Here is a 24,919-nt window from a genome sequence, read left to right as displayed (position 1 = left end):
GAGCTATATCACAAGCCCTTAAGATAGAGTTTTAATGTATTCAACAAAGTTTCATATTTTCACGTATTCTACAACTTTGTAGTATAAAGTAAAGCTCCATCTATTGAAATAAGGAAGTTAGAGTTTTCAATTTTTCTATAGTGGACTTTGACTAACTTGTAATACTTTCAAGTTATGAAGCATGTTTAAAGAAGAAAATGTTCTGAAGACACTTAAGAGATTAGATGAAAGACAGAGGCGCTAGGAAAAAAGTTCCACTTTTAGCCATTTCGGACCACTGTGCATTGGAAGTGACCAACGCTGGATCTGCGTTTATATTTATAAGCCAATTTATTCCAATCGATATCATAGCTCATACCCAACGTGCGTTACTTTCAACAATCAGAAATCAAATCTTTCAGCAAAACGGTGCATCATTCCTTTCTTATTGGAGCTTTAATTTTTTGTCATTGATATTGGCTTGAATAATGCGATTCTCTTGAAAAAAAAAATCAATCCATACCAATTTTATGTTTCCAAATTACTCACTTTCCACCTTGAATGTTCTTTGTTTGGAAATAAAATTTCACATAATATTTATGGTAAAAATCGTTTCATTTATTTTTGGTCTACGATTTAGAGGAATTCAATTTTTCATTGCATTTTTTAACAAATATTTGTTAGATCAACTGCTAAATTGTCATATGTTATTAGTTATCATCTTTTTTGTATGTTTATTTGTTTGATGAAAATAATGTGTTTACTAAAAGCCATGAAAATGTATATAATTTAAACATCATAACAGAAATAACCATTACAGGCAACAAACTGAAGGCTTTCATCAAGTAGGAAAAAACATCATCACACCATTTATGGGTCAATTGAATTCAGATTCCCGCACGTACTTTCATTGTTATTCAATTTTCTCATTCAGCGACCACTCTCTAACGTTCTTCTTACTCACTCCCTCATTTCATTGAACCTGAACCATCCGAGTGACGACGACGTCCAGTTTTGTTGTGAGTTAGAAGGAGAGAGAGCGAGTTCAGAGCCCCAGGGTTAGGACCAGTGTGCACGTTCCGGGTTTGGTCTGGATGAAGTTTCTAGCCAGGTCCAACATTGAATCGATTGCACTGGAGCCTTCACTTTAGCTGGAGTGCGCCTGCCTTTCAGGAAAAGCAGACAACGAGCGTCTATTTTGAGATATTTCAAAAATGCTTGGTGATGTGGTAGAAAAGATTGCCTTGATAAAATAATCCACTTTGAGATTGTCAACTCCGAATTGTTTATGATTCTTGCATTTGTAGTTATCCCAAAGCATCTTTGCATAAGAAAATTATTTCTTTTTTTCTGTTCATTGTTTTTTTTTTTTTAATAACTTGTTCCTTGTTCCTTGTTCCTTGTTCCTTGTTCCTTGTTCCTTGTTCCTTGTTCCTTGTTCCTTGTTCCTTGTTCCTTGTTCCTTGTTCCTTGTTCCTTGTTCCTTGTTCCTTGTTTCTTGTTTCTTGTTCCTTGTTCCTTGTTTCTTGTCCTTGTTTTCTGTTCCTTGTTCCTTGTTTCTTGTCCTTGTTTCTGTTCCTTGTTACTTATTCCTTGTTCGTGATTTTTCCCTTGTTCTTTGATCCTTATTTCGTTTCTGGTTTTTTATTTTCCAAATAGATCTCTCATGTCCTCAATTTTATTATGCCGGTGTAAGGATCTCAAATGAAACAGCCCATATTTAAAACAAAATTTATTTACTTGTCTCAAAATTTATACGACCAGTTAAACTTGACAGCAGGCTTCCGAAAAGTACTGGCGAACGACAGTATTCTTGCGAAAGTCGCACATGCACCTCGGTGAAAGCTTCCCGAATATTTCTTCCCCGACAGTTTTAAAAGGAGCGGTCGTGCGATGTACAGCGAGGCCTCGTTTTACCCCATGCGAGAGTTTGTTCGTGGGTATGAAAATTTTTTAAGCTTCGTGACAGTTTTGGGAATATCTTCGTGACAGTTTTCAATGCGTTGAATTTCGCATGACAGTACTACTTACTCCGTCCGACTGTAGCCGAGATTCGCTCGGGCCGAGTTAATTTCGAACGAACGTATGAATTTTCCTTTTGCTTGAAGCTACTGCGGGTGGTGATCACCCCAATCACCCTCCCCTTCCCTTTTCGCCTAACCTGCACCAGCACCACACACCGCGTTACCTGCCGATCGTATGCTGCTGCTCGGTGCGAATAGATGGCTCGTTCGATCTATTCGAAACCGAGCAGCAGCGCATACGATCGGGCATGGGTACGGTATGGGCAAGACAGTCACCCGTGACAGTCCTGCAAAAACTGTCACGCCCTGCAGCCGACAGTTAGGATGAAATTATTTTCGAAACAGGAGGATGGGGGGATGAAAACCGAACTGTCGGTTGGGTTCGCTACAGCTTAAAGCACAACACTTTCGGCAACGCATGGTTTGAGCAGGTTGTTCAGATACAGTCTGGGTTCTCGCACGTGTGCGATGTAGCCGATTCATTACTATTCGTTACCGATGGTACAGCAGCGAACCGAGTGGTAAGGAAAACCGAGACAGTTTGTTTGGCAAGAAAAAGGCTGTCATAGCTAAACTGTACTTTTCGGAAGCCTGCTTGACAGTTTTTGCGAAAAATATGTTTCCCTTCGCGAATCGTGATTGATCGATGCGTACGACGAATCATTTTATGGAAACCACCAAAAATGTTCGCTGGCTGCACTTTCTTGTTTTAGTTTTTTTTTAAACATCGTAAAACGATCAAGTCAACGGGGGGGTCTCTCTAAGCCCGGGAGGCTTTTAGATAGGAACCAACTTCTCGAATGAGTTATCTGCGAATCCCCCCCTATATCAATGCTCAGGGACGTGGAAACAGCGCTCGATTTTCATTCGACACAGTTTTTATTTTTAAAGGGGCGCGGTATCGACCGGTGTCATAAAACAGAATCGGACTGATTGAATCGAACATTTTATTATTGCTGGACCAATTTCAAGCCCAGTTCAAGCTTTGGAAGTATTTTTTTTTGCTCCGCAGTTAAAAGAGCGAACCCTTTTGCAGTACATTATTAAATTTACGAAATTGTAAACAGCGAGCGCGCGTTGATTGCAGGGCGGTTTTTCAATTGCCATCCTTATGAAAAAAAAAAAAAAAATACTGCCGGTTTTGGCAGCCAACAACACTAAATTAGCTTTCGGGAAGTTCATTGAGCTGAAAAGCTGCTCAGTTCTCAGTGCCATCGCCATGGCCAGTGGGCTGGGTAGCATAACCTAGAAAAAAGCTATACGCTTGCGGAATAAATTATCGGGGCTCAATGGAGAGTTTATTGAATTGGGAATTAATTTTTTTTACTGTATTTGGGCAATGCCCATCATGATCGGTTGTAAAGAAATCAAAACAAATGTTTTCATATTCAAAACGTTGTAATCAAACCATAAAATTTCTCTCATTTTCACTGACTATCAATTGATAAAACTTTTTTTTTCTTTTTAGGACCCTTGATTCATCAAAGTGGTAAGCATAATTTTCATTATCTGAGAACAAATTTTTCTAGCTTGCATGCAAAATCTCACACTGTCATAAAAAAATAATAATACTTCAAAATTAAATACGTTTTCTAAGAGAAAATAAATTGAAGGCACCGCTTTTGTATTGACGTTCATTGAAAAAATCTATAGAAAATTTAACAATTTTGTCAATTTTGTCAATTTTGTCAATTTTGTCAATTTTGTCAATTTTGACAATTTTGACAATTTTGACAATTTAGACAATTTTGACAATTTTGACAATTTTGACAATTTTGACAATTTTGACAATTTTGACAATTTTGAAAAAAAATTGACAAAAATTTGAATTCACGTTTAAACTTTTTCGTCATACCGTTCATGTTTCGTATTAATCAAAACCGTTTAAGGGCCCTAGAGAAGATTTAAAGCGACGCTGGCTGTTGAAGGAAAGTGAAAGGATTTCCATGCACACACATCACCTTGCCCGAAGGGAAGCTGACTCAGCAATAGCAAAAGGTAGGTACCTCAAGTGAAAAAAACATCGTCAAGAGAATTGTTTTGTTGAGGTTTTTTCCTTCATCTACCATGTTTGCCTCGTGAGGAATTCCCCGATGGGAGAATTTTTCATTCATTAAATTTCCGCCACAACTGTACGAGATGAGGGCTTGACTTTAGGTTCAACCTTAACGTGCGAGATTGGCACTGACTGGCGGTAGCTGCTTCGACTATTTGGACCTCCCATTCCCCGGGATGGCAGCGTTTACCTGTGAATGGTTTACACTACCGAATTAGTACCAGCCAGCCAGTCAGTGATGATTTGATTCAAGTAATTGGTAAATTGCTGGCAAGATGGTTACCATTCACTTAATTTTCCCATCCACAATCCCATGGTTATGGTGTGGTGGTATGAAGATGCCTTTCTACCACTAGCACTGGGCCTTTAACGTGATGAGACAAATTTATCATGGATTTGTTGTGGTCCCTGCTACTTGGTATCATGAGAGTTTGTTGAGCAATAGCAAACAAATTGAATTATGAATGCCTTGAAGTCAACAATATCATCATGTAACACGTGTATAAAAGTCAGGATAACTCAAAATGCATTTTCCAAGTTTTTCAAGCCTTTGATTGCGTAAAATCTTTAGCTCATACTTAACTTTACATTACCTTTAAAATAAGTAAACATAATATCCTTCATCGATTTTTTTTTACAGTTTTCGTAATTATTTTTATAAAGGAACATTTGCACCCCTTGCAAAGTTTCCCATTGCCCATTGAACATATTTCATCAGGATGCAAAACATACGAAGCTTCAAGTAAACAATTCGAGTTTGATGAAAACCTTAAAAAAAAAACTGTGATGATATTGAGTGTATGAAAATCTTTGTGAAATTTAAAAAAAGTCTATTCAAGCTATTTTAATATACAATGATATTAGTTCTTGAGTCAGGGTTAAAATTGAAGACTTATAATCTTTTTAAAATAAACAACATCAAAATCAGCATTCTATGTTTCTGGTGTTCTGGTGTATGTAGATTCACACTACTTATAAGGGCATAACGAGAACCCAGGGTGAAGTGAGCACCCCTCTTCTCTACGAAAATGCATATTTTTGAATAAATATTTTACTAGGACTCTTCTGTTGCCTCTTAAGTATTTATTTTTCATTTATAAGAAGTAAAGTGTTCTTGTTTCCGTGTAATATATTTAAAACCAGCTTGGTTATTAGTTTACGAAAAGTTAAAATTCTCGATCCCTTGAAAATAAGCGTTATTGATCGATTAATGTTTATCAGGATGCTTTTTCAGCCTCCAGGGGGTTCTCATCATACACAATTCTGGTTTGCATCTTTTGACAGAAGATTTTTAAATTGATTTTTAAACGTTGTTAATTATCTACTAGGGTGTGTCAACTTGCAACTTTTTTCGAATTTCAAAACGTCAGTAGTCTAAAAATTCTTTTTTATGAAAACGAACGACAAAGTTTTTGCAGATTTTTTAAATAAGATCTTGGTACCCGGGTTTTGATGTGAAATTTTGTATGAAGATTATTTTTTTCTCACGCAATGCAATTTAAATTCCAATATGAAGCTGATCATGCAAAATCATGGAATTTGGTGACTGAAAGTTTCTGGTATCACCAATTTTCTTTTTGCGAATTATTTGATGTAGACTTCCAAACATCTCAATACTATAAAATCAATTATTTCTTGATAAAATTATATTTCTGATAATATGAACTCAAATCTGTCAGTATTGCTAGTTTTTTTTTCATGAAAAATGAATCCCAGCAAACAATTTGGTAGGTATATCAAATGATATACGTACATCTATATCGACAATAATCATCGTAAATGACGGTAGAAAAAAGTTTATACCTACCAAAAGGGGAGGCGATATACATACATGTTTGCCTTATTTTTTTTATTTACGATTTCGACAACATCATGTACGATGTTTAAACGATGTCCGAAATACTTAGATACTTTATGTCACATTGGCGGCATGTTGTATGTTACATTAAACGATTCGATTCATACACATTTACGATGATGGGATGATTGGCAGTTCAAATCACACTTTATACGATTTGTGTTCTTCCCTTTTACGAGCAATCTGACGATCGATTGGCAATTCAAGTCACCCTTTATGCGATGTCTCTTGAACTCTTGTACGATGTGCTACATACCGACAATCGATTGGCGATTTAAGTCACTCATTATGCGAGGTGTGTTGCTGTCTTATACGATGTTCAGAGATTTGAACATCGAATGACAACTTAAGTCACACTCTATACGACGTTGTAATCTTGTACGATGTGATGCAAATCGCCAATCAGTTGGCGCCTCACTTTATACGATGGTTGTTGTAATCTTGTACGATATGAACGATTTTATGATTATATGAACTCTTTTATGTTTCCTTCAATGTGACATTGTCTATATATATAAAAATGAATGTTTGTCTGTCTGTCTGTTCCCTATAGACTCGGAAACTACTGAACCGATCATCGTGAAACTTGGCATCTGAAAGTTTTCGGGGCCGGGGATTGTTTCTATAATAGTTACAATACCATGCGACTTAAGGGAAGAGGGGCTACCATACAAAATTTGTAGTTTTTCGAAACAAATTAAAGTCATGACATCCATTTTCTCGAGATTTTTTTTTTCCTTTGGGCGGTTTGTTTTTCGTCTCCATGGTCGAGGCGTCGCGAGCCAACATCGCAAGAGGATAGTAACCATGGCATAGCATACTGATCAGTGAGAATATTTTGGCGCGTATATCTCAACCAAGCATATTTTCAATACAGGGGTGGCGATATGAAGCCTTGATGTGATTTTTTTCTACTTTATTCCTAGCTCATTTGTCCAGCACATGGTTATGAATGACGCCTAGATGTGACCCAGATTGACATTTTACTTCCATATTTAGTTCGTGATAATTTAGGTAGCATTTGTTGTCTAACAAATATAAATTTAGTTCTGATGTTAATGAAATAATGGTATGACACTTTGCGCACAACTGAAAAAAAAAACAGAAAGTAAAGATTTTACATACAATTTTTCAACCCATTTCACCTACAAGGTAATGTTTGAATCATATTGATAACAAAAATATGAATAAGATGTTTTCTAAAGAGATAGATCGTAAACATTTTGTTGAATATGTAAAAATGTACTTAACTGAAGTTTTATGAAGCGCCATTTGAATTTATTGAAGATCAAAAAATCCGATCCGACACATGAACTGATCAAGAGCCTTTTCTTTAAATTAGATAAGATTGGACTGACGTGTGCATAAGTGAAACGTATCAGTGAAATAAACTGATTTTTATTGACCAAAAGTGAGGGAATTCATTTTTCGAAAGAATTTTCATCCAAGGTACACTAGAGCACACACTAGAGCACAAGTTCCAACGTTCAACTTTTCTCTGTTACAAAAAAAATATAAAAATATGTTTTCTTCTAGAAATTGTTACCACGACCCATTTGCACAACTGAAACGAATTTAGAAATGAAAATGGCAGCTTTTTATTTTAAATAATTTGGAAAACAAACATCGTACTTTTTGCTTACATACCAATTCAAGTACGTACTTAACATGAAAAGTGTTTTTGTGTTACATGGCTACATAAAAGAGGCTTTTGATCAGCTTCTTTGTTGAAAAGCGAGACTTTAGAACTGATATTCAACTGGAAGCAAAAATTTTATGAGAAATTTTTAGTATACCCTTGAAGTGTTAAAAACAATACTCCTTCCTGTCAACCTACACGGTGGGGCAAGGGCAAACGTCGAACTTTTAAAAAATTCTTCTTTAAAATGATTCAATATGTTGGAAAGATCAGAAGCGGTATTCCGAATGTTGAAACTGAAGCGGATATTTAAAATTCTTAAATGTATTGGTAAATGAAGGTCATTTGCTTTGAACAGCATTCGTTAAAAGTGGAGTAACAAACATAAATTTATACTGCAGACATACTGCAGATATATCAATGAAACTTGATAAAACAAACAAACAGAAATACGTTTTAAATCCATTTTTAAAGCCATCACTTTGACCCATTGGAAAATATGCTTTGCATTTACATTTGCCACAATTTACGGGACAAATGTTAACTTAGAAATTTGATTTCGCCAACATTTTCGAATATTTGACTTTCAAAGAGAAAATAAAAACACGCGGATGCAACTGATATTTTTTTTTAAATATTTATATTTTTTGCTTTGATAAATTTATTAGAAAAAAAAAATTGCACTGTAAAAATCGATGATTTTCATACCATGTCAAGTGCTTTGAGGGAAAACTTCAAGCTGTAATGTCTCATGTCCACGAGATTGGCATATGGCGAAACATTTTTTAACATAATTTTTGGACAAAATGGATGAATATTCAAAATGCTTCGAAGGGCAAGGATGATGAAAAACGCTGTTTGAAAATGGTTGTTTTAAATCCTTTTCATCTTTTTTTTCAAATTTCTATAGCTTGTTTTTTCAATTCCAAAAAATACACCATATAAAGCTAATCAAGAACTGGAAGTGCTGATAATACAGAATATTAGGAATAAACTCAAAAAAAACTGTCCCGATTCACGCTATTGATCGGTTTTAGAAATTCTATCTCCATAAAGTACAATGCGAATCTTTTTCTTTCAATTATTAATATATGTAAACTCGAGCCGGGTAAATCAGCCTACCTTCTTCAAGCAGTGGGGGACAAAATTGGAAAAGATGTAAGTTTAAGATAAAGAGCTTTTCAAAGAAGGAACCATATTTTATAAGAGGGTTTTTTGCGTACGGATATTTGGCATAATTCAAAAATAGATGTGACAAATGTTTTTATGGAAGTTTGTAACTTCCCACTTTGGAAAAAAGGTGGAAAATCCATAAATTTTGACATTATTTAAGTCATTATGAAGCTTTCAAAACAGAGTACAAATTTCAGATCTTGAAAAACAAATTTAGAAATCAAGTTTCAGTAAATAATATCTTTGAATTGCAGTTCGGAATTCCAGCTGCAGCATGCTTAAAAAAATCTAAATTTGAATGAATTTTCACAAATTACATTTATTTTGGGAAGGTGTAGCAAAGCACACCGGGTCAGCTAGTGATTTATAAAAATACGATTTTCGCAGATAACTGTATTTTATTACTTAATAAAATTTTTGTTAACAATTTTTGTTTGTAAATCACTGCCTTACATATTAACTAATGTTTGTACACGTTACATATTATTATTTTTTTCAAAATTACAATTTTTTGTTTTTCGTTCTACATTTCGATATCATTATTTGCTGTGCTTCCTGAACCCAATCAACATCAAAGCGTAAAATTTAAATCTCTGCGGGAATATTAATTTTTAACAGCATTACTGACGAACACATCTCACTGGGAGGAACATCTGGTTGTTCGCCTATCATCTTTCGGAATCATGTTTCGCTTCCAAGAAGATCAAAAATTGGACACATCGAAAGGTGGCAAACGGTTGAACATATTGATTTGGTTTGCTTTTCTGAAAACAAAAATAAATGCAAAAATCAACTTACAAGAGAAAAACACTGATAAAGACACAGGCTTAAGGAAACACTAGACAGATATGTATGTAACTTTCATTGTTCCCGAGACAAACGTCTTGTGTTTGACGATTTGCCAACTCCAACGTTGATAAAGTCGCGAATGCCATAAAAATGGTAAAACTTCTATAATCGAAACAAAAATAAAATATGAGGGGCTGGTTGGCGAGATAGAGAAGAATGACACTGTTGAGGTCAATCCCTGTCGTGATCCGGATTCGCTCTTATATGATCTGATTCACCATGGGTCACAATAAATACGACTCTTTGAATCATATCGTAGCTGAATCGTAATTCATAAGGATTAAACATCTTCCATGTTGGATATACGATGTGAACAAACATAAAGTGTACGCATTAACGAATCCGATTTGAGTTGTGCTATTATACGAGTTTGGCGATTCTTCTACGATTTCATGTTGCCTGGGATGCTATGTTTGGGATGATATGTATAGCTATTGTCTTACAACCGCTTTTCTATTTCGGCAAAGTAATAACCAGTCAATTTTCCAGTAAGCTGCATTAAACGAATAAGTGTTCGTATTTCTCCATACAACATTTTTAAATAAAAACTCGGGTACCTAAACCTTATTTAAAAAATCTGCAAAATTCTATCGTTCGTGTAGACCAAAAAAGAAGCTTTTTAGAATACCTACAGGCGTTTTGAAATTGAAAAAACAGTTACAATTCGACAAATCGTATACGGTATCTACTTTTAAAAATTCTAGTTGGATACTATGGACTTTTGTAGTGTCTGAACATGTTCTAAGTTATGAAATTCACATGTTTAACGCATAGATTTGTTTTGAAACAACACAAACTAACAAATCAAATAATCTCGGAAGCGCGGGAAAGGATTAAAAAAAATGACCCAAGGTTTGATCATTACAATGTTTTAAATAAAAATTAGTTATCTATGAAAATATACAAAAAAAAATGTAAAAATCAAATTCATTTTTTTTTTTGAAAAATGTAGTTTCTGAAAAATTGTAACTATTTATTCAGATTTGGAAATTCAATCGATTGTTTGAATCTGAACTAATCACAAACATTTTTCTGCTCATAATGAACAACGTTTGGAAAAAAAATGACCAAATTGTTTTAATGTATATCCACAATTGAGTCACTGAATCAAAGCAATCGAAAGATTTCTTTTAATTCAATCACTGTGGTTGAAATAATGGTAATCTTTTGATTGCTTTGATTCAGTAGAATTATTAAACCAAGTAGGCTCTCAACACATAGTAGAATGAAATCCACAATTCAAAAAAAAAAAAAACTTTTATTCCATAATTTTTAAAAGGAATATACAATAAAGGCATCAAATATTTTTAGTTGTGTTTTTCGAGTTTAGCCAAACAATTTATTATCACAACCCAGATTTTAAATACCGAGTATTCTTTTAACAAAAATATTGAAATCATAAAAATTTACTAAATCGTTTAGATTTCCAAACAGTCAAAATTGTTGAAATATTCTAGATTTTGTTCTACCACGAAACCAAGAAAGTATCAGAATTCTCAATCCATGGAATGTGCAGCGTGATCCTAGAACAGCTTAAATATACAATTAAGCGTCCGCCGACTAATTTGACCAATCCCTTCTACTTAGACTAGGAATCTGTGAGCGAGCAGTGTTCAATCGGAATTCCTCATCGATTGCGCCAACTTACGGAGCAAAGCGTAGGCCAAAGTGAGGCACAGGTCTCGTTGGGGGTTTGAGCAACACGCAGCTGCCAAGAAGAGCGATCGTAAACGACAACGACGACGGCGCTGCGCTGTTCAGGAAGGAATGTCGTTGGTGGTTAGTTCGTTAAGCCACTTCAAAGCCTCAGATGCCTGTGTTGTTGTTATGGCTTCCATTTGATATTAATCTCGGATTGATCGCGCATGCAAGCAGCTTGACCGCCATCAGGGCCGTTTGTGGGCTCTCTCTATCTCTCTGTCTTAGGCTCATTGGGGTGCAAAACTGGTTCCTCTGAAGTGGGTGCAGCCATCATTATGACAGTAGTGACGTTTGCCCGGTTGAGGTCCGTTTAGAACACAAACCTGCAAACGAACGCAACTTGCTATAGCAAAAGCCGGACGGACCAGGTGATTACTATAAACTTAGTGTTGCCTGATGCAAGGCAGGCTCAAATATGCTGCTGTACACCAGACATGTTGCAGAACACCTTTCTGGGGTTCCTCGAGCGTTCTCAAATGAAACTGTCGTAGAACTTGCTGTTAGTTTTTTTTTTATATTATGGACCATAACAATCTTGATAGTGGTGTGGACCTCAACACTGCAAATGGTTAGTTTTCGGTATTGGGAAACATTGATTGCCTAGCTAGTATTGGGGTATAAGGCTTCGATTGGCATTTGAATTGATTGATTCCTCTGTCATTGGATCTAAATGTGATCACGCGGATATTGCCATGTCAATTTATAACAATAGCCTCACTCTGGGACGTTTTCATTTCCTCATAGAGGGCTCTTAGTGTCGATCTTTTGATGTTTCAAAACGTTTCGTCCGTTAATGGATCTTTTCTTCTAAATTGAAGTTTGTTTGAACAATACAATAACAATAAACATAAAATTTCCGGAACATATTTGAACATTTACTGGATATGTCAGGTCTAGGCACAAATCAGTATAGTTTAAGAGCTTTAATTGTCCAAAGGATACAGATCCAAGATTTGTAGTTAAACTTAAATGGATAAGAAGGGCGTTCTGATGTTTAACCTTAATATTATAACATAATAATATAAGCGATAGCTTATCTTAACACATTGCGTACCAAATATGAGATATCTCGTTGTTTCACGAAATGGTTACGTCAATCCCCGGAAAGCGTCTGAATCTGAGAATATCTTTCGCAAAACGATCCAAATGATCTCGCAAGTCTGGGATAAAGTTGTTCACAAATACATAACACAGTGAAAGATCAACCAAGATTTCGTCGGGAATGATGTCCCGGGGCCGAAATCATCTGGGACACCAAGGATCAGATCCGGCTGGCGTTGAACATCGAAGAACCCAAATTGCCCGATTTTCTGCCGCAGTCGCTGGTCGAGGTGACAAATCTGCTCAAAACCCTCATCACCACTAGCTTTATCATCGAGAAGTAATCGCCACAGGTGATGAAGTCCAATACCCGATTCGCGGACACCGTTCGATTGCTGATCGGCAACAACCTCAACATCTCAGTGAAACTTCATGGTTCTTTGAAGAGATCTAAATTCAACTTAACACTAAAGCATACATCTTTCAAGGATATAATGGCTAGCATCTTACTAATGCTAACACCACCAGTCCACAGAAAGTGTACTGTGTATGCCGTGGCCGAGAATCGATCTCATGACCTCTGGTTTAGAAGACTTAAACGCTATTCGTGTAACCCACTACTGGTTTGGGTATCGATCATTTCAGAGTCCTAGGCGCAGGCCACCCAGCAGACCAACAAAGCATCGGAGCAGTCCTGCGAGGAGATAATGAACAACCGTGGGAATTTGGAGTATAACGAAACCACCGAGCAGCTATCCGTTAGTAGATATTAGAAACATATCATTAAAGAAGATTAAGCGAGCGAAAAAGAAGGGTACTGCTGTTCCAATCTATTTTTTTCGGTTGGCTAAGGCATTCAAGTCTTCTCGGTTTAGACCATCTCCTTCCCAGTAGTGGTCATCGTACACGACAACCAGGAGCCACAATCGTGGACAACCATCACTTGGGACAATGCGTTCGAAGACAACAACCGGGTACTGTTCCAAGTGCCAGACAAGGTATCCTGGAATCAGCTAGCCGGAGCCCTAAATACCGAACCTGCACTTCCTGATCCTGCAGTACCCGGTCTCAAACGACCTTACCATCACCAAGTCAAATCTTTGCAAATCATTGCCTTCTGGGAATGGTCCTACGCAGCGATCAAAGTGACCCGGGAAACATCTACAAGCTCGCTGGATCGACGGCAGCATAATCGGTTTCATCCACTAATTCAAGACCGAAGATTATCTGCTCAAGTGTCCGTGAGGAATTTCTGTTGCGACTCTCCGACAGTGAATTGGGTGGCATCACCATCGCCTGGGAGGACGAAAGTAACGATGAACAGCCGCAAATCCTGCACATCCAACCGTTCACGGCTAAGAACTTCGGCAATCGGTTCCTCTCGAATTAGATCCGAAACTTCGACAATCTGTGCTACCTGTACTCGAACAAGAACAAGAACGAAGCCTTCAATCGGTACACAACCCTGGCGGGCAAGCCCCGGAACCGCAACTGCATCTCGTCGTTATTCCTCGTACAACATTCAGTTCCTGGCACCATACAATTGAAAGGGCCACAATCCGGCTCGAAGGACCACAATTTTGGGTGGTGAAATATGTTTGTATATTGCCTCCACTTTGGTAGGTAAATACCGTTTTTTCGATTTTCATACGATCATTCTATAATGTATATGAAACGTATAAAAAAGTTGTTATACCTACAAAAATGTTTGCTGGGTTGTTGTGACAGTTCGCAGGTCCTGTTTAGAAAATTTTACGAAGGAGAAATGGGATGCGTCGAAATTTTTCATGTAGCTGCATGGTCAAGATATTTTACTCAAAACTCAGTTTTAAGATAGCAAAAAAAACGAGTCCCATTTTGGGGACTAAATTTAGCGCATTTGATGGTTCCTTGACGGAAATCTCTCCGGAAATGTACATAAAGTTGAATATTCTTAAAAAGTTTATTTATTGAAATGTTTGTGCAACGTGTTTTTAAAACCTTTTTTTCCAACATATTTCTTCTAGACCAAACCACTCTGCATTGAATATTCTGAGGCAGCACTTCTACTGGAAACAACAAATCCCATCGAATGTCCAAATGTGGATACTTCTAAAGAATTCGAATGTGCCGAATCGAATGTTCGGAAGCTTCTAGTTTTTTTTTTGTTTCGATTATAGTCGTTTTACCATCTTTATGGCATTCGCGACTTTATCAACGTTACAGTTGGCGGATCGTTATTGAAAAACTTATCCGGTACAACTGTGTTCGATGTTTACTTTTGGGCTCGAACTCGCGGACATCTGCTCAGGAGACAACAGACTTGCCAACTGAGCTATATCACAAGCCCAAGGAAGCTTCTAGTGAAATTATGACTGGAAGCGGTAAACAAGTGCACATACTTGTACGACGACACTTTTCAGGGACAGAAAATCCAATATAGGGTAAACGTCTCCGGTAAACGTACTGAAAGAAAAGGCTGAACTATTTTAAATTTTTACAATATATTTTCAAGGAATATAAATAACGTCAGTTAGATAAGCTCTTATGTTTAAATTCATTTAATCAAATTCTTATGGTTTCAGCTGGATTCACAAAATTATATTATTGATTTTTCATTATTTGGTACTGAAAACATTTAATTTCCTTTTCATTTTTTTTTCAATCCAATTGAGCTGAGAAATATTACTAAAAATGTGTGAGTGAAAATTTAATGAGGATCCAAATGTTCGCTTTGATTTCTTAGCGTGTAGATTTGGAAAATAAGAAATCAAAACAGGAACTGCGAAGTGTCAAAAACAGTTTGATCCGCCAGTGCGTGAACCGACTCATCGGCAATTCTTAACAAAGTGTCACAATTTCGAAATGGTGTTTATCCACTGTTTTTCTTCATTCTTGGTTCTTATAACTATCTGCTGTAAACATCAGCTGTTTCACACTTCTGTCGATTCAAACTTGAGGATCTTCTGCTTCATGGGTCTTGCACTTCAATAATCGCGCTTAAGCTTGTGTATCTACAACAAGGTAGAGTAAGATTCAGGAAAGACTCATGGTTTTTTTTAATGTAGAAAATTTTTTTTTACATAATAGCGAGCAAATATTTTACAATGACACAGATTACTAGCTGACCCGGTGTGTTTTGCTACACCTTTCAAATACAAATGATATTTTCGGAAATTATTCAAATTTTTATTGTTTTATTGGCATTATTTTGAATCAAATTATTACATAATTCAAAAGCAACCGCTATGAGCTGCAGCTGGAATTTATAATTGCAATACAAAGAGGACTTAAACTTATTTTGTAAATCTTGATAAGTTGTGATTATTTTAATCTGTTTTTTAAGCTTCGCCCTGAAAAAGGAGGGTCTCAAATTAATCTGATGCAAACAATCTAACTTATAAGATATGGTTGTTTTTGCTTGATATGTTCTGGATTCATGCTAAAAACTGATAAGAGAGCCTGTCCTTCCCATCATCCTTTGCTGAATGGAGGTCGTGGTGTAATTAATCCGACCCACCCCCCAGGCTCAGGGAGGCCCTCCGGAAAAAAGGTTAAACATTATTTTAGTCATACTGCTTCAAGTTCTAGAAATTCAACTTAAGGACTTTGATAAACTTTTCAAAATATTATACCATCAATATTCAGGTTAGTGCCGAGTATTATCGAAACTGAGAAAAATTATGAAGAAATACAGTAAAAATCAACTGTAATTTTCAGTTTTCTTGAGCTTTGTGGGGAATAAAATTAACAAAAACCGAGCAATCTGATATGCAAAAATTAGGCTATATTAATATTAGACTTTTGATCATCATTATTGAAATTTGCGTTGGTTCATAAACTCTAAACAAAAGTTGTCACAGTTTTTTCTAACATTTATCCAGGCCGTACAAATTAAGGCAATTTCATTTTTAAACCAGGAAAATCCAGGCATTTGATTTTAAAATACTCAACCCTTAATTTGGACAACACCCGAGCAAATGTGGTCCTCTTTGACTGATTTCGGCTGATGATTTTTCAAAAATCCTAAATTATTACAAATATTTCATCCGAAGATCGTTGAAATGATTTGTTGAGAGTTAAGGTAAAAAAAGTTATCAGGCTTTTGAGCTACTATTCTTGAGGATGATATTCATCACTATAAATGGGGCGTCAAAATGTTCGGGACCGCCTCTACCGAAATTCTCTTCTTAAAATGAATGCCGTTTCGTCAAATAATGACCGATTTCAGCCATTTTTTGTTGCGTTAGATCGCAAAACCTGAAGATTTTAAAAATTTAAGTTTATGGATAAAATTCATAGAATAGCTTGGAGAGTAGATCAGGCGAAACTGTAGGAATGAGCTGGACAATCCCCGTTCACTGTTTTCATAAAATCTTTTAGGAAAAATTAATCCTCCAATATCCCATTTTTGTTGTTGAAAAACTCACAGAAGCTAAGTTTTATGATTCAAAATATCTTTTGTTTAACGTAAAACATTTTCGTTGAAGGAATTTTGTTTGACATTTTTTCTAAACTTGCATAACCACAGGGACTAAGGAACATAACTTTCAGTACTTTTACTTTTGAATTTTTTATCCACATCAACCACTATTTTCTAAATTTGGAAATATTTCAAGACTGAGACTGCATACTACATACGCTATATATCTGTACAATTGTTATTAAAATTAGTCCACGAATAACTGAGATTTTTTTGTTATTTGTTGTTTTTTTTTGGTAATTTTAAACGACTGATATTGTTTGGTTCTTTATTTTCTAATTGGCATTTCAGTCTTTAGGAAGCAAATTACAGAATTTTATCAATTTGCTCGACGTTTCGGCCTTTGATCTTGGCCTTCTTCAAGGGATAATTTGCATTTTACTGTATATGTTCCTGAGTGTATACTGTATTAAGAGAATTTCTGGCGGATTGTAACCTATGAAATAGGAACAGATACAGTATAATGCAAATTATCCCTTGAAAAAGGCCGAGATCAAAGGCCGAAACGTCGGGCAAATTGTAAAATTCTGTAATTTGCTTTCTAAAGACTGAAATGCCTATTAGAAAATAAAGAATAAAACGATGTTGAAAACGAATTAAAAATTAGCTGGATGAAACATGAACCCCGTCTATACGCGTACAAAAAACCTTTCATGATTATTTGCTCAAAAAATTACGTTTTGTAGGCATACATAAAATGTACTGCACAATTTGTTTTTTTTTTGTTTGATTTGCTAAAAAGTGAATAAATCCGGGCAAAATCTGGAGTTTTTCCAATGAAATCCGGACAGTTCCTTTAGTTCCTTTGAATTATGTATCAAATATCCGGACAGAACCCTGATAAAACCGGACCAACTGGCAATTATACTTAGTGTGAAAACTGCAACCAAAAAGGTACTGAAAGTCATGTTCCTAAACCTCTGTGGGTATACAATTTTAGAAAAAATGTCAAAAAAAAAATTTTTATTTTAAAAAAGTTGTTCAAAATTTGAAAAAATGAATGTTGTACTAAAACTCATATAATGCATAAATAAAAAAAAATTTAGCAAGTTTTTTTTTGCATTTTTTTTTTATAAAGGCACGCAGTGCTTGATTTTGTAACCGTAATAATATTAGGTGGTAGATCTCAATCAAGATGGAACAGGGCACGTTGATGCTAGATTGCACATAAATAATTATTTTGGAATTGTCATTTTTACATATTTTTCATAAGTCATGTGTGTTGTATTTGAGTCAATTGAAAAAAAAAATATATATATATAAAAATCTTTGAAATATTTTAAAACTCCGAATGAGGTACTAATATCTCTACAATATGAGTATTGAGTGAAAGGGCCTGAGAGACACAATTTGTAGCTTGATGCACATATTAATCCATGAAGGCAGCTTCCGCTTTTCTTTCCAAAGCTGTAAATTACTGAAAATCTCATGAAACATTCACAATGTGGGTATTGGGTGAAAGGGCTAAACGAGTATAAATCACATTTCTCTTCTTGGCGCCATCTTGAAATCTAAGTTGGCGTATATAACTGAAAATAGCATGAATTTGTAATGAAATTTTCGATCGTTTGCAGAAATTTGTAGATAAGTCACCATCTTAAGTGGTGTAGGATAGAAAAATTTAACTTCTACTCGTTTAGCCCTTTCACCCAATATCAATATTGTGGGACCTTCATACGATTTTCAGTAATTAACAGAATTTTAAAGCTAAGCAATCAATGGTTCGCTCATAGGCATATTTTTATGAAGATTAAGTAATGCAGCTCTAACGAAGCTGTGCTGACCACAATAAAGCTTAAATTGTTACTTGGGTGGTAAGTGTTCCTTTTTTAAATTTTTTTTTTATTTGAAAACATTCAATTTGAAATCATTATTTTTAAGTCAAAAATTTTCCAAATTTTAAAAATGCTTTTAATACCAGCGTTGATATGACTAGTTCAATGTTATAAAAGCTCTCTTCACATTCCTCGAATTCCTTCTCCCTCAACATTGTAAAGACCATCAATGATTAAATCATCATTCTTGTCCAAGATTGAATTTTTGCCGATGTGCCGATAACAGCGCTGATTATTTTTTCCAGCTTCCGGGTTTTGTTCACTAGACAGGGTAGACACCGAGTAGCATCACGGCGACGAGTAGGCAGGAAGATTGCACTACGGTGAAAGAAAAAAAAATCATAAAGGCGATAAAGCTGCTCAAAAGGCGGTGGGCAGTTGTTGTTCACATGGCCAATCGAAGTCCTCCTTCCTTCTTCCATTTTTCCTTGAATCGGAACGAGAGTGAAAGCATCAACCGGAATGTCACATGAATGGCTACCGAAAAACAGGTTCAGCTGGTTGAAGAATCTCGATTCCGTTTTAGAGGATTCAAAATGTGGGCTCCACTTTGTTTTTTTTTGTGCGGTTGTTTCTTGATGCTTCGGCCTTTCTGGTGCAACATAGTCAGGATCAGGAAATGTTTTCTTATCTCTTGGGACCCCTCAAAAGTCTCCTCTAGGGACCAATCGATTAGTTTTATGTCAGTGTTAATTATTTGCACAATTATACGAATATTTTTAAATAAAGGATAACTTATTTCTTTAGATACCAGAAACGTGTTAATGTTATTACACTTTTTCATTGAAAAATACAAATTTTTTTTATAGAAACTTGTTTTAAACATGTATAAAGTGTACAAAAAATCCATGGTTAAAAGTAAATTTTTCTGAACGATAAATTTCAATACAATTTTGGGTATATTTAAGCCGCTACGACTGCCAAGAGGATTACAACCGGGCTGGACTTGGCACTGAACCAGGAAGGAATGCTTCTTCCATTTACCGCATCTCCAAACCAGTTTTCGAACTTCCAGCCAGTTCCAGCTACCTATAGCTGTCTTCATAGTTACTTCCATAGGTAGTGGCCCCCAGAGTTCGCCCGAGAGCCTGTCTTCAATGGCCGGTCACCGCCATGCCATGCCAGCGTAATATCCGGACACTTTCTCTTTCGGTCAATTTCATAAAGGCCAGCGAAGTTAATGCTTCATTTTTTCTGCTGCTGCTGCTGCTACTTTTGCTCTCTGAAGCCTTCATGGTGATCCGTTTTGGGCGGTAGCCAACAGTCTAGTGTTTAGTTATTATCCACTGGCAAACATAACTATAGATGGAACCTTGCATGTTCGGGAACTGCTGATACATTTTCGAATCCAACCTAATCTTTCATGGTCAGGGCCCAGAGTAGTCTGGCTGGCGTTTACGGAAAAGAGAGTTCGGTTTAACACCACCGACGACGGTCAGGAAATCTCTTCCGCCCGATGGACCATCTTTTAGTTAGGATACAGGTTTGTCACCAAAATCTTGGACGAGCACCAGCAAAACCAGTCGAGCCACTTGGTTGACTGGACACAGCCATCGATTTAATGCACCAGTTAGCTTCCCTCCATAAAAAATGCATGGCGTAACCAAGCATCTATGGGACACTACCTACTAACCATCTGTGTGCTTGGAGAAGGAAGATGACCAACATCGAGGAAGGATGCTGGGGACAAATGAGTTTTACTTCAAATAAAATTTAACAATATCACTTAAATTCTCTTATGCCTCTTATTTCAAGATTAGAAAAAGAATGGAAGAATTCACTCGGTACGGATTTTAAAATGAGTTGCATGGAGTCAATATGAACAAAGAGGTGTTTCCAGAACAAACTTAAACACTGCTATGAAATATGCTCATTATGCATACAAGGAACCGAAAAGTTTTCAAATGTCGCTATCGAGGATAGTAATTACAGTACCTAATGCAGAAATTGAAAAACGACCTTCCCGGCATATTTTTGCTATACCGACTGCCGGTTGTACGTCCTTTCAAAACCGATATTTTCGGTATTCATGAAAATCAAATCTTATGATTCTGTTTTGGTACATTTTGTACCTGATAATTATCAAATTCTCAAGGTGATGGGAAATTAGGGGGGAAATTGCTACGGCTCACCGACTGGACTTGAACCTACAATCTCCGAATCAGTACAAAGGTGCGTTAGCCAGTAACACCACGGTGAACGTCATGGAATCGACAGTCACAAGCGTATAAGTTGAGCTCCATTGGTCTATTGCTGGACCTTCCAACTCCTTGTATACCCAAGTAACCATAAGCACTAAAGCTTTGCATTTTTGTAGGTTTCTACCAGCATTTAGGTGCTAAATTAAACTATGTCAGCACATCAAGTGCAATTTTGCATTATAACAGCTCTGCTGCATCATATTAGAATTATACCACTCTTTTGAAATGCAACTAACATTTTATCATCTTTGCACAATGCTTTTGAAATGCCACATAGCACTAAATCAGAATAACAAATGCTATATATTCTAAGCATTAAATTGGCAACACACAAGTTTGTTTTGATGCTTTTCAGCACAATGTAAGCACTACAGTGGCATTAGGCCAAGGCACATTAGCATTGAATGATGCTGAATTAATGCAAATTTAGGCCACGTGTTGCTAGAAATTTGATTCAAATAGGGCTTTTTCAAAGATTTAACGCGGACATGATAGGTCCACAAGCAGAGTCGATGAAAAATGTCAGTCAGATGAGATGTCATGAGTTCGATTCCAGGTCATCTTCAACCGAAAAATAAAAAAAATCATGTAGGAAATTCAACGCGAGAGATCCCCTTTATATGCATAAGCGAATATAAACAAATAACAAATCAGGTATCATGGCAGAAAAATATAGCCCAACAAAAATCGAAAAAATATTTTTTTCCGCATGGTCGTCCCTGTTTTGAACGCAATTTACATTTTCCCAGCATTTTGACCGCCAACATTATAGCATCAACCAATGCTAATATAGTGCTTTTATAGGGTTATACCAGTTTCTGCACTGAAGCAGCAGTTAATTTCGCCAAACCTGGCTCACAGAGCTAATGTGATGCACAGAATCAAGCTCTATAGCAGACGTTAGAGCAGAGTTCGTGCTAGATTTTAGTGCTTATGGTTACTTCGGTATCTCACATGTGTATTTGCGTGCCAAATCAAAGAAAGAATCATAAGATTTGGTTTGAAATGGAGCAACACCTTCGGAACCTTGAGTATCGCTTCACCAATTTGACCGTAAGTAACGGCAAGACCGAATCAATCGACAATCAGCGTTGCCAGATCTACGGATTTCTCCAAAGATCTACGGATTTTGAGCACTTCTACGGATCTACGGATCGATGTTCGAAATCTACGGATATTCAGCATTTCGTACGGTTTTTCAACGGAAAAAATTGTCAGGGAAATATACGGATAAACGAATGTGCTACCTGATGACCAAAAACAGTCATCAAGTTCAAAATCAGTAATTTTTCAGTTTTCGCCAAACCTATGGATTTGTGAGGTTTCCAATCTGGCAAAGCCGATCGACAATATGTTCTCGTTCGGTTAAATCTTGAGTCGATGGGTGGTGTAGTCATAGAGAAACAAGAGGGATCATTAGAAGGCAAAGCCGTGCGAATGGAGGAGGGGAGGAGGGGAGAAGGGGGGGGGGAGGAGTTGGCGGTTTAAAATAAGCAAAAAAATTAAACTTCATATCACTTACTCTTTTACTAATCACTTTGATAATGAAAAATCGTTTATGTAACTACAAATTTTATGCTGATATCAAACAGTCTTCAAAAAACCAAAATCAACCTCAACGTAATTTTTTGTTTTGTTCTTCTATTCGAATGCTCAGCTCCACATTCCAAGTGGTTTTAATAAATTATGCAAGACCACATTTTTCCGATGTGCAAATAATTTAAGGGCTTTTTTGATTACTCTGGATGCCCTGAATCCAAATATGCGTTGAATTTTTCTTCTCTAAGCTTTTGTTTTTGAAATAGTTTTTAAAAATAAGTTAAAATCATTTAAAAAATTCTGACTTTTTTAGACAGAACTTTAAACCAGGTAGAGTGGTAGAAGTTTTTTTTTGTTTGATTTTCCCATTCTGAATCATTTGCAATTTTTTTCTCTCGCGCGATATTCCAGTGAGAAAACAACCTTGTTGGTCTCTCAGCGATAAGCAGTACCTACAACCAGATTGCTAAAAATCAAATGGTTCATTTGGAATAAATTGTCCAATAAGAGAAGCAGCAAATATTGTTCATATGCATTGAGAGCGAGGTTGCCGAAAAAAATTCTGTGTTTTTAAGAAAAAAAAAATTTTTGACTTTCTGTGATTTTACCCAAAAGTTCTGTGATGGTTTTCTGTGACGCTATTTTTTTCTAATTTCATTAAAAAGTCCTGGTGGGTTGCGTTTTTTTTTACATTTTAGTTGGGAAAAATCAATTAACATTACCAGTCTCATCATTTTTTGCCTATTCAAAGTAAGAAATCTAAATTTTATACTGGCTTAAAAGATAATAATTTTGAAAATCTATTCAAAATTCAAAAATTCTGTGAATATTTCAAAATTCAGTGTTCTGTTACACAGATTTTGTGATAAAAATTTCTCAAAATTCTGTGAAATTACAGTTTTTTCTGTGATTTCGGCAACTTTAATTGAGAGTTGAGAGCAAAACTTGCGTTCTTTTACATTTTTTTTTTCCTGTTGGGGAGAGAGTCCACTGCGACCATTAAGTTGATCTATTGTGGTATTACCCCGCGTTATTATTTTTACTTTGCTATGCTACTTGACACACCTGCACTATTGGTTGAAGTTGCAGTTGTTTACCGGTAGCACTACGAGCACACACATAACTAGGTAGGATCTCCAAGTGCAATCTAAGTTCCCTTGAAAAGATCCATCCACATGCATGTGCTGCATCATTGAGGCGTACAATTCCAAGATATACACGGCTAGCATTTCACTAATGCTAAAACCGCCAACCTTCATCATACTATGTGTGCCAGGTTATGTAACGACCGGGATTCGATCTCATGAACGTTGGCTTAGAAGACAAGTATGCTATCCTCTAGGCCACGATCTGCTGGCCGTTCTTTTACATACTTAGAGGATGTACGAATAAGGTTTTGAATATCGTCTTATTTGTTTTAATCTTATTGCTTAAACCAAAAGTTAAAAATATGAATGTTTATTGTCTCAACTTTGGTAGGTAAATGCTATTTTTAGAGTTTCATGCGATGATTCTATAAGGTTTAAGAAACGTTTAACAAAGTTTATTTCTAAATATACCTACAAATACTTCTACTACTTGCTGTCAAAGTCAGAGAACCTTGTGTTCTTATAACCCTGGTCATAGTGTTGATTAAGAAAAATAGTTTTGATAAGTTTGTCTATGTGTTTCAACTCTCAACATTCAACTCTCTCTTTAACCTTCTTTCAGCGTATAAATCTAAGTTTTGAATAAGAAAACATAGTTTCTACCTTTTGTCCTGTCCAGGAGCAAATATTTCAACTGAATGCTAAAAAATATTCAAAGCTTAAAATTTAAGCGTAAAACCTGCGTTTGATTATTAAATTTAATATTTTAACAATTTTTTAATATTTTAAATTTGGATTAGGTATCAATTATGTGCATTAAAATTTACAAAAAAAAGTCTTCAATAACTTTTTTTTAAAGAAGTCATAATAACTCGTGGTCTTCGGGAACGATTATCATCGAGTCAATAATTTATGTTTTCATAATATTTCTTATGTTCTACAGTTATACCTAAAAACTGTACAATTTTTCAATGAATTTTACCTAATTCTAAAAGATATCTCGAAAACAAAAGCTGATGGAAGCTGACAGTCAAAATAAGCTCTGAAATTCTGTGCACTTCGGAAAAAAAAAATTATTTTTATTTGCCTCAGGTTCTTAAAATTTCGCCATACTATTTTTAATCGTGATTAACTTCTGACCTGATTTATATCAACCACTTGAGATTTTTTTTATAAATCTAGTGTTATATTTTCTGTGTTCTTTTTATATGCACTCATTTTTATGACCGAAACTACACATTCTAGTTTTTAAAATTTAAATTACATTGATTTTGAATTTGTAAACTAGACTAGGGTTACCATACGTACTCTTTTAAGAGTACATGTAGGGTTAAGTGGGGTAATTATGAACACGGGGTAATTCCGAACAATTGCCATACGCGCTGCTGTGGGGGAGGAATGAACACAAAAAGTTCCAAAAGTGGTAGTTTAACATCCTATTGATAGCTGTAAGGTGTTTCCGATCTGTCTTCAA

The 24,919-nt window shown here is 35.8% G+C and overlaps 1 pseudogene; it reads left to right on the top strand.

Moving 5' to 3' along the window:
* Positions 1-11,798: 11,798 nt before the first annotated feature.
* Positions 11,799-24,919, top strand: part of LOC129760929 (signal transducer and transcription activator-like) — a 34,972-nt pseudogene continuing 21,851 nt past the window's right edge.

Source organism: Uranotaenia lowii, unplaced genomic scaffold, assembly GCF_029784155.1.
Source record: "Uranotaenia lowii strain MFRU-FL unplaced genomic scaffold, ASM2978415v1 HiC_scaffold_85, whole genome shotgun sequence".
Classification (NCBI taxonomy): domain Eukaryota; kingdom Metazoa; phylum Arthropoda; class Insecta; order Diptera; family Culicidae; genus Uranotaenia; species Uranotaenia lowii.
Note: the sequence above shows the minus strand (reverse complement) of the source record. Positions and strands in the feature narration are given on the sequence as shown.